The following is a 10,525-nucleotide window of genomic DNA, read 5'->3' as shown; positions in this document are numbered from 1 at the left end:
CACCAACGTATTAGCTCCTGTATTGCAAATACAAGCGCGGGTGAATAACACTTCTAAAGAAGAGTCTTCGTGCCTTCAAAATGAATAAAGCAGGAGCTAGTATACAGCTTCCCCTGGCTAAGAGCTGCTTATTTTGCAGTGCGTGGTTCAGTAGCCTTGTTCGCGTTTCATTTCTTGCTGATAGTACGTGCTCCTGGGGACTTTCACGAGCATTGCCAGATGATTACCGACTGCAGTAGACCACGGTTTGATCGACGACGCACATGGCACATATGCGCAAAGACCTGAGTGTTCCTATTCCTTTCTTTGGTGTGCATAAAGTATAGACGTAGGAGTTACTGCGGGCAATGTAAACAGTGCGAACGTTGTGTTCGATGCGTTTTATGTTTTAACATTTTCCAGTTATTTGTTTCTAGGCCGTTCATTGCTTAATTTTCTTTGCCCTGCACTGCTTCAAGTGGCGGACCCCAGAAACACTGCTATGGTCACCGTATCCGTATTACTTTTTTACTTATTTGAACATATTGTTGGTACCACTGGGGCTGGCATAGAAGTGGATTTAATTGCAAGAAAGATTTTAAATAACAAACAGTAATACAAAAGCCAGCAATCAGGTTTAAAAAGACGAGAAATCAAAGAATTCGTAAGCATTCATTGAACTTGTTCCGCTCTATTTCTCTTTAATACTTATTGCCGCACTCTGCAAACGGGTTTGGCGAGTCATAGTCAGGCACGTCCGTTGCTCTTGCGTTTCACGTTGTTAGGCAAACGTATTCTGAAGAGCCTACTGCAACCCTAATCAGACCAGAACGGGTCGCAGGCAAGACTGATCGGTCGTTCGTCTGCTGATTCAGTGCAATAAAAAGCTCTTCCCATTCATTCTCAAAAGACCCTGCTCCAACTGACCCGTCTTCTCAGTCTTTATCTGGGACCCCGTAAACCTCACGCACCGTGAATCACGGGCAAATCACGGGCGAGGCGCCCCAAGTAAAAAGGGTGCGACACTATAGTTCTCGTGACTTAATATAAATAGCTACAGATAAATAATTATCAGCACCCTCTTTTATCGGGGTGGTGAAAATTCTCAACTGCAGCCATTAATTCATAGTGCGCTCAATATCCTCAGACTGACTGCCGATTTATTTCTTCCCATTTCTGAATTACTCGTTTGACCTTCCCCACCGATCCTCTAGTCTACTCTTACCTGTTTTTATTTTCTGAGAATTCAGCATGCCTTGACTGTTGCGAAACCCCAGTGCTTCTCGAATTCCTACGGCGGCATCGTGCATTGAGGGCTGGAAGGCCTTACAAACAATATGTTCTATCGTTTCACTGTCTAGCATGCAGCAACAGCAAATGTCATACGTTCTGTCAGAATTTTGCCGTTAACACTTCTAATTAAAGCCAACAGCTCCTGCTGTTGCCTGTTATTGCAACCAATTGCGCTCACCAAATCAAGGTGGGACCAAGTACTATAGGGACTTGAGCAAAAGACGTGTGGGGATTCGTGACCCACGTAGCAACGTCCCAGTTCTATACTCCCGAAATGTGCCTTGCGCCACAATCAGGCTACAGCAATAGAACGAAGCCTATAGAGGCTGACCTTGAGTAGAATCGACATTTGAGCTATAGTTGACATAGGATCATGGAAAAAAATGGAGCTCTCAGGACAACGGACAAGAAAGACCAAACAACAAGCTCTTACTCGCAACTGCATGGGCGTTTATTCAAAACGCCCATGCAGTTGCGAGTAAGAGCTTGTGTTGTTTGGTCTTTCTTGTTCAAAACGCCCATGCAGTTGCGAGTAAGAGCTTGTGTTGTTTGGTCTTTCTTGTCCGTTGTCCTGAGCGACAAAGATAAAAAACAACAACAAACAGAAGCTAAGGCCATCACGGAGGCGCATCAGGATAAGAGTCATGCAGGCGCGTCAAGATAAGAAAATTCCTTTTCATGCGGGACCACCATTGGGTCAGCAACACACGTGTGCTCATTCTCACTGATATTATAGGCCTCTGAAACCTCTCTAGTTAGTTGATTTGGGTGCCGAAACACGATTGCGGTTTGATCAAGCAAAGGCTTGCAACCGCTACATTTCGAACAGTGCTTAGCAAGATTGGATGAAGGCGGCTTCTTCAAGGGCAGAAAGTGCTTTTGCAGGCAAACATTAAGGCAATGGACAGTTTGACCTATGTAGCATTTGCTACAAGCAAAGATTGCGGTTTGCTCAAGCCTTTGCTTTATCAAACCACAATCTTGTTTCGGCACCCAAATCAACTAACTAGAGAGGTTTCAGAGGCCTATCATATCCGTAAAAACGAGCACACGTGTGTTTCTGACCCAATGGCGGTCTTGCATGAAAAGTTTTCTTATCTTGACGCACCTGCGAGACTCTTATCCTGATGCACCTGCGTGATGGCCTTTGTTTCTGTTTGTGGTTTTTTATCTTCCTCTCTCTTTTTTCTGTGTTTTTTGAATAAACGCCAGTTGCGAGTAAGCGCTTGTGTTGCTTGGTCTTCCTTGTCGGTTGTCCTAAGTGCGCTGTTTATCCCATTAGGCTGACCTTTGCTGACATAACCAGATTACAGAGGGTTGCTCTCTCGCTTGTTTCGTACTAAGGTACAATCTTCGTGCACTGTTAAAAGGATATTTTTATATTCGATGCATGGATAGCGTGAACGACCAAAACGCAGCATACGTGCGAGAGCGGTTGCCACCTCACCTCTCCGGGTTAGTGTCGAGGATGAGCGTCATGCGGGGAAGCAGGCCGCTTTCGTCCCCAGGCGCCAGGTTCCAGATACCGGCGGCGGCCACCTCGTCCCCGGAGCAAATCGAGAGCGTCACGTGACTTCCGTCCCTCGACGTTTCGTAGCACGCAGAAGGCATTTTCATCCAAGAACACAAACCGGGGCCGCACTTTGAGAAGAGTTTAATGAGTAGGTTGTTTTCTGGAGCGCATTCTTCGTACTCGCACGGAGCGGCAGTTAGGGCCAGCCAGTAGGCAGTGGCGCAAAGCTTAATTTTCCCCTCATCGAGCTGTAGCTTGAGCGCCGACAAGTCTCGGACGCCGCTACTAAAGAGAGGGGCGCTCTGAATAGCAATGACAGATGTCTGAACGTAGTTTCCCAGGAAAAACATGCCCAGGGCCCAACTGGCGAGGACTAAGGCGCCTTGCGCAGACTCGCATCCCTCGCTGTCGGGGGGGCTACGGCCCAAAAGAGTGCTTAGCATGAAGAGCACGACGCGGGACTTTGAAAAGCGACCCCGGGCGGACTCGAGTCTACTCCGGGTCCATAGATTGAGGAGGATGAAAGCTCCGAGTAACGTGAGGAGCAATACGAGCCAGACAAAAGATGTCCAAGAGTCGATGAAGGACACGCGGACAGCGCTTGCACGCTGACTGAATATGCACAGCTGCGACGGTTGTAACTGAGCTCCGACAAAGAAGGTAGACGCGTAGTTGAGAAGAGCAGGGAAGGGCATTGGCAAAATGTCGGCGTGCTTGTTGATAATTAGCAACGGAGGAACGTATCCGGTGACGACACCTACCGTGAAGTTCCTTGCTATATACGCGTCTACTAGCACAAAGACTTCAGGGCGTATTTCAGGCTCCTCACTGGTTGGGTCCCCGAGCAGGACTTTCTTAGATGTGCTGGAATAAATATGTTCAGGCACACCAAAAACCACTTCCTTATTTGTCCTGTGAACAGCTGCGCTAAAATCCTCGTAAGTGAACAACTGAGAAGCAGGCATCATCTCTCTGATGTGGCAACTGTTGAAGCGGTCTGAGGGGACGTTGAATCCACCTGACGTGACGATGGTTACTTGGCAGAGGCATGGTTCCAGTGTCCGGAGTGCCCATTCTGGTGATTCGGAAGGAATGAACAGCTGAACGCGGTGGTTGGTCGCTGACCTTGAAAGCCTTTGTTGGGCGCCGATTGTGAGGTTCCAGTACCACGGTGCAAACACCAGCTTTTTCTCTGGCTCGAACTGTAGGTCCAGATTCAACTTAGGAAACGTAAAGTCCCCGAACTCGCCGTGAATTTCCGCTGCGGTGCCTCTGAGGAGCTTTACTGGAACGGGCAAGAACTGGAGGAATGATTGCAAGCGGGACCACATCTGCGGCGGGTAGATGAGGATGCGAACAGCATCAGAAGAGTTGGACGCTGAAAGGGCTCCCAGCATCTCTTGGTCCAATAGGGCCTTCACAGTTGACAGGCTGCTCAGGGCGCTCAGATAGCACAAGAATACTTGGCGCATTATGTGACCGTTAAGGAGGAACAAAAAGAACCTTTCTGGCGGATTTTTCTAATGTGTATTGAATTTTTTGTATCGGAAGCAAAACAAAATGCGAAGTAATATCTTTCGAACACCTGACCTATGAAACTGTTTTTCGGTTGGCAAGATAAGAAGGCGCTGCTCCCATGAGATACGGGCCTTACCTATCTACCAGTGGACAATATCACTCAAATATGAATTCCTCGTTCAGCCATGGCATTGTCATTTGAATGAGCGAAGGGTAAGATAACATAATATGGGCATTAAAACTGCATTGCGCATACCGAGAGAGCTAAATCATAACGGCTACAGTTCTCAAGCCAACAACAGGCCTTAGAACCTAATCGAAGCAAAGCGCGAAAAACTGCGGGTCGAGTTGACAGCGGCTTTAAAACATTTGCAGCGAATTTCTCGAAGGAAGAACATTGCGTTTCTTGTCGGGCAAACAGCGCACGAAGTAGAGCGCGAGTGTCCATCAACTGCAATCATTTCATTTTTTTTTTACATAGAATGATATTGTTTACTACTTATTGTTCTGTTGCTGTACAAAAGAAATACAACGCGCTCGAAAATATTTTTGATTTTGGTGACAAATTGCGTGAGAAGAGAGCTTGCGAAAATCTCATGATTCACAATACGTTTTACATCCATCCAGAAGTCTTCTGCGCAACATCATCCAGTCTTCGTGACAAATGGCAATTTCGGCTTTTATTGTCGATTTCAGTCAACACACTTGCGAGGGGCTTTAGCGCTAAAGCGTTTCTAACAGCAAGTCCATCATCGCAGAAATCCCGGGGAAAACAGGAAACAACTTTCTTTATTCGGGAAAAGGACACTAATGGCCGTTTTAAAGCAACAAGCTTCACAAAGGCGGCACAACTCGGCCCAAGCCAAATGCATTAGCCGCCCTCGAAAGGAGTACCTTATTACAGTATCACCAGTATGACTTAGCTATCGATCAATATGACTTTCTGCGAAAGATCGATGAGACGAATAACCTTGTGCTCCATTGAAAAAAAAAGGTTCGGAGGTGGAGCCTGTTCCGATATGCTGCTTAATAACACACCAACTAGCCGAGAAAAAAAAACCGCTTAACTCTTTTCAAAGAATTGGTAGGAGCCCTTAAAGGGAAACTGCATAGGTTTTAGAAATCAACGAGCTTAAGAGGGTCAAATGTGTGTAACTTGGAGGTAAAGCATGCGAAGTCTTTTTGGGCTAGCGCTTGAAATAGTGAAGTAATTGCCGATTAAAATCCGGGCGCCCTTCAAGCTTCTCCGCAGCGCACAACGCCAAGTGGGGGGCGCATGATGACGTCATCGAAGGTATCGGTACATTTCCAACGCACAAACGCCTGCTTTGAAGGAAAAAAACCAACGCCACCGAAGGCGAACCCTGCCGAGAGTTGTTTGGCAGCGTCTAACGCGTCAGGGCAGGGTGTGGCTGACGACCGCGGTAATTTGAAAGAATACCTTCCCTGACGTCACGCTGAGTTTTTCTGCACTCCTCAGGTGCACTGAGGAGAAGCGCAATTTTAAATCGTCGATTACGTCACTATTTTAAATGCTAGTGCAAAAACACTTGGCATGCTTTACCTACAGCCTACATAGATTTTAATCCTTGAATATCGCAAAATTCTCAAAAAAGTGATGCAGGTGCCCTTTAAAGGGAAACTGCATAGTTTTTAGAAACCAACGAGCTTAAGAGGGTCGGTGAAACTTGCAGGTAAAGCATGCGAAGTCTTTTTGGGCTAGCACTTGAAATAGCGAAGTAATCGCCGATTAAAATCCGGTCGTCCTTCAATCTTCTCCGCAGCGCACAATGCCGAGTGGAGGGGGGGGGGGGGGGCATGATGACGTCATCGAAGGTATCGGTACATTTCCAACGCACAAACGCCTGCTTTGAAGAAAAAAAAACCAACGCCACCGAAGGCAAACCCTGCCGAGAGTTGTTTGGCAGCGTCTAACGAGTCAGGGCAGGGTGTGGCTGACGACAGCGGTAATTTGAAATCATACCTTCCGTGACGTCACGCTGAATTTCCGTGCACTCCTCCGGTGCATTGAGAAGCGCGAAATTCAGTCGCCGATTACGTCGCTATTTTAAATGCTAGTGCAAAAACACTTGGCATGCTTCACCTACAGCCTATACAGATTTGAATCCTTGAATATTGCGAAATTCTCAAAAAAGTGCTGCAGCTGCTCTTTAATGCGAATGCGGGAAGAGGGTTCGCTTGTCCCACGATGCCATAATTGCCACGAAAGAGATTTACCTTCAGCGGAGAGCAATACAATGCATTTTGCCTGGATAGTGCTTTTATATCAATTATAGCTGAACCTGTGCATTGAAGAGTCTCGTAGGCCATAAAGTAATGACGGAGTTTTTCATTTCGGCATACCAACACGCTACCACTGCGATAATTACGACATACGACTGCACATAACCGCGATGTCATACCGTAGGGCCAAAGCCGCAGTCTATGTCTTGCAGATATATGCGCGGTTCTGAAGCATGCAGAGATCATCATCATCAGCCTTACTGCGCCCACTGCAGGGCAAAGGCCTCTCCAATTAACCCTGTCCTGTGCCACCCTGCAAAGGCCTCTCCCATGTCTCTCCAGTTAACCATTCCTGTGCCAACTGCGGCCACCGTGAGGCGTCAAATTAGTGTTCACGTTTAATAAAAAGCCTGTGTGTTCTTGTTTGATCCTTCTTGAAAAAACGAAATCACACTTAGGGGCGTTTTTTAGTCTATAAATCGCACCCTTTGACCCGGCCCGGAAGGGTGTTTTGCACTTTCATGCATATTTCCCGCCGGGTGTTCGAGAAAAGGAAAACCCGAAAATTAAAGCACATCACATATAATAGAGGTGTTAGGGTGCGTCGCCTGCCATTACCACTTAGCCTGTGGGCATTTTATCGTTTCTTACGCCATACACCTTCCGGGAAAAATGCATGTAATGGGCTCAAAATTGTTGTCCCAAAGCACTCGTATACGCTCACCAAAACCGATTAAGAATCTTGTCATCTTTGGATCTTGTGACCTTTAAATCTTGCGCCGCTGCCAGCAGCGACGTCATGTTGAAGGTGCTGTGAAAGGCGGCCTCAACAAAGATGCGATATGCCTAGGATGCTAAAGGACGCAGCGTCACAAATATGATCTTCCAGCAGAAATTGTTTGGGTACGTTTTGTGGAAGCTGAGTTATTTGTAGCGAAATTTGAATTTCCACGTCTTCGCGCCTTTCCCTCTCCTCTCCTAAACTGGTCTGGCGTCGACGGCGCTGGTGCGCCGAACCAATGATGGCGTACCGCGCTGCTGACGTAAAGAGCGCTACATGACGCAATACGCGCGGATTCGGGCGAAAGCTCGGCACCGCTGGTCGCTGCGAGGCACGGAAGCGGGAGTTTTGAAAATTGCATTGTAAATTATCGGCCCGCTTTTGAGGTCTTGTACGCGGCATGAACGCTCGTTGGCCTGTTCTCTATATAATGCAAGCATTTTAGGCCAACCTCCAACACCCTTTTCAGGGGCCCTTTAAGTACACGACTGAGAGTCGAACCCGCGGCGGCGTGAACACATCACCTTCAAAGGCCTCTGCGTGAGACCACTATAGCTATCGCCGCATTTTCCCCCTATATTGCCTGTTGCGCCAAGTACAGAAACACCCCAACCGTGTCGATTGGTATGTTTGTTGTTGCCTCTAAACAGCACACTGTCGCGCTGTGCATTGCACGACGTCGTCTTCATCAACTTCCGTATGCGGCGCGAACAGATCAGATCAGCTTAACCTCGACCAGAGCTTAACCTCTGACCCTTCCACTTCATTCCAGATGGTGTCGAACGCTTGATGGTGTCGAACACTTCTTCCGCAACTGAGCACCGACAGCTGGACAGGCCGAGGACTTTTGCCGGTGACGGGTACGTGCTATATGCTTTGAAAATCGGAATGATTGGCGTGAAGCACATCCCGGAAGACTGAAACAACGCAACCGTGGTAGTTGTTCTCTCTCCTACTCATAACAAAGCGCAAGCGTGTTTACAACTTCTAAGTACTGAACAGCTTTGGATTAGATTGCACTCACCCATGCATGTTGGGGTACACACCCTCAAAACATTGTATCATGCGTTGAAAAACACAGCTAGTACACCCTTTACCAAAACTAAAACAAGAGCACAACGCTGAGGCAACGTATGAGTATCGAGCGTTAGCAATATCGAACGAATATTACGTCATATTAGCCATCTTTGCAATATCCGGTACAAATTTTTTGTTATATCCGGATATATAATTTTTTGATGCCAATGTATACAGCGCAAGAAGAAAAATCGTTGGACACCACTTCGAATGTCCTACGTCAATTAGTTTGGCCACAGTGGACGTTTGAAGTTACAAGAAGTCACGGTTTGAACCAAAGGTCGTCGGGGCGAATACTTATGATGTGCTACGCTTTGATTCGACTACAGTGATCATATGCTCCGTAACGCGCTGAATCATTTGATACCATTCCGAACACTCTGCGCCAATTAGGTGGTCCACAATCTGTGTACCAATGCTACCATCCACTGGTCCCACTTGTATGCCCTTGTGTTTTATACTAACGTGACCTTGAGTAATGCGAGCTTTAGAGCTAACGCTCTAAAAACCGAAGGCGCATATTAAGGTCTCTACGCATCACTAATGGTCCAGATCCTTTGCAGGTATGACGAGCACCTGTCCCCGCCCCTCCGAAATATGGGACCTCTACGGATGTTATAAGATGCTCCGTGGCGTAAGAACAAACCACTTGTGCTCAAAACTGTCCACAATGGCTTGTGCACATGGAGGCATACCATTTGAAGTGCTTGTTACTTCGTAAAAATGCGGCACTTCAGCGCAGTACTGTACTATATACGACGCAGACGCGACATAAATGCGAAATCAGTGGCGGCTTGCAGCCCCATGTCCACATGTCCGCTGTTGCACCAAAAGTTGTACCAGCCGCTCATCAAGACGGAGGTTTGCGAAACTTCCGAATTATTATGAACATGGACTTCAATTGACTCCTCCATTAACGTGCATGAACTGCTAAACGTCTCACTCCCCCCCCCCCCCCTCCCCCCTTTTCTCCACATCCACCGCAGCGATGGCCTAGTGGCTTAAGCATCCGCCTATAGCATGTGGGAGGTGCGGAGTTCGATCCCCAGTGCCGCCGGGTACCCACCGGTGATGCATACAATGAGTGCAAGCTTCCCCTGGCCTGGTGCTTGCCTTCTTTAGGGTGAAATGTTTGGGAAATGGGTCTTGGACGCCACCTTGAGTAAAACGAAAAATGCATTGTGTCATGGTGCTCTTTGCCCTTGCGCCATAAAAATTCGCTATCATCATCATCATATTCTCCACATCCCTTCCCACTCTCGCGCAGGTATTCGGTGCTGCGAGCTCCGTTCGAAGACATTGAGGTTGAGCAAGGTGCCGGAAGAAATGCGTGCGGAAGTTTCGTCGAGGACAGGAGTCACGATGTTCCCTGTCTCGCCGTGTAGAGTGTATGGTGGAATTGATCGGTGTTAACAAAATCGCCAGAAAAGAGCCAGTGTACGCCTAACCTTCATGAAACACAAGGTGCTATCATGTCCGCTGGAGATGTGAGCGCAGGAGGAGCCCTTTTTCATGAACTCACCGCAGACCGCGGCGGCAAGTTTCACCCTCATTCTTCAGATGGGTCATGCCATGCATAATGCTTGAATATTTTTTTATGCTTTGAGCAAGCACATAAAACATATTTTTCAGCGCACATCCGGTGACGCCGGCAACCATATGGCGGGTACAGCTCGAATAAAAAAAAAAAAACCGCACGACATCCCCCTGCCATGGCAAATTGCGCGCCACTGGCCGGAAATGTAAGTTCGCAAAGGAGAGGCGCCAAACCTCAGGTCGAACTGTACTGACTCTGCCCGAACCACCGTGAAACCACGGAGGTTCAGCAGAGGACCCCTTTACGTAATGCCTCAATAGAGGCCTTTAAGGGTAAAATAAATGATAAATGGTGATGACACTGTGTCTGCCGGCGACGACCTGCAAGTAGACAAGCGCGGCGAATGCTACGAAGTCATCGCTGTCGAAAGGTAAGGGATCAAGGCGGCGAGGAGGTCAAGTATGTGTCAATGAAGCAGTCAGGAATAGAGAAAAGTAAGAACCGAGGCGACTGAAACCGCGAGGAGTATATGTGCTCATAAGGAGACCGGCGAAATTCAAATTACCAGACATATATGACCGAT

Source organism: Amblyomma mixtum, chromosome 8, assembly GCF_055824585.1.
Source record: "Amblyomma mixtum isolate Tamu chromosome 8, ASM5582458v1, whole genome shotgun sequence".
Taxonomy (NCBI): domain Eukaryota; kingdom Metazoa; phylum Arthropoda; class Arachnida; order Ixodida; family Ixodidae; genus Amblyomma; species Amblyomma mixtum.
The sequence above is the reverse complement of the archived record's forward strand: the minus strand, read 5'-3'. Positions refer to the sequence as shown.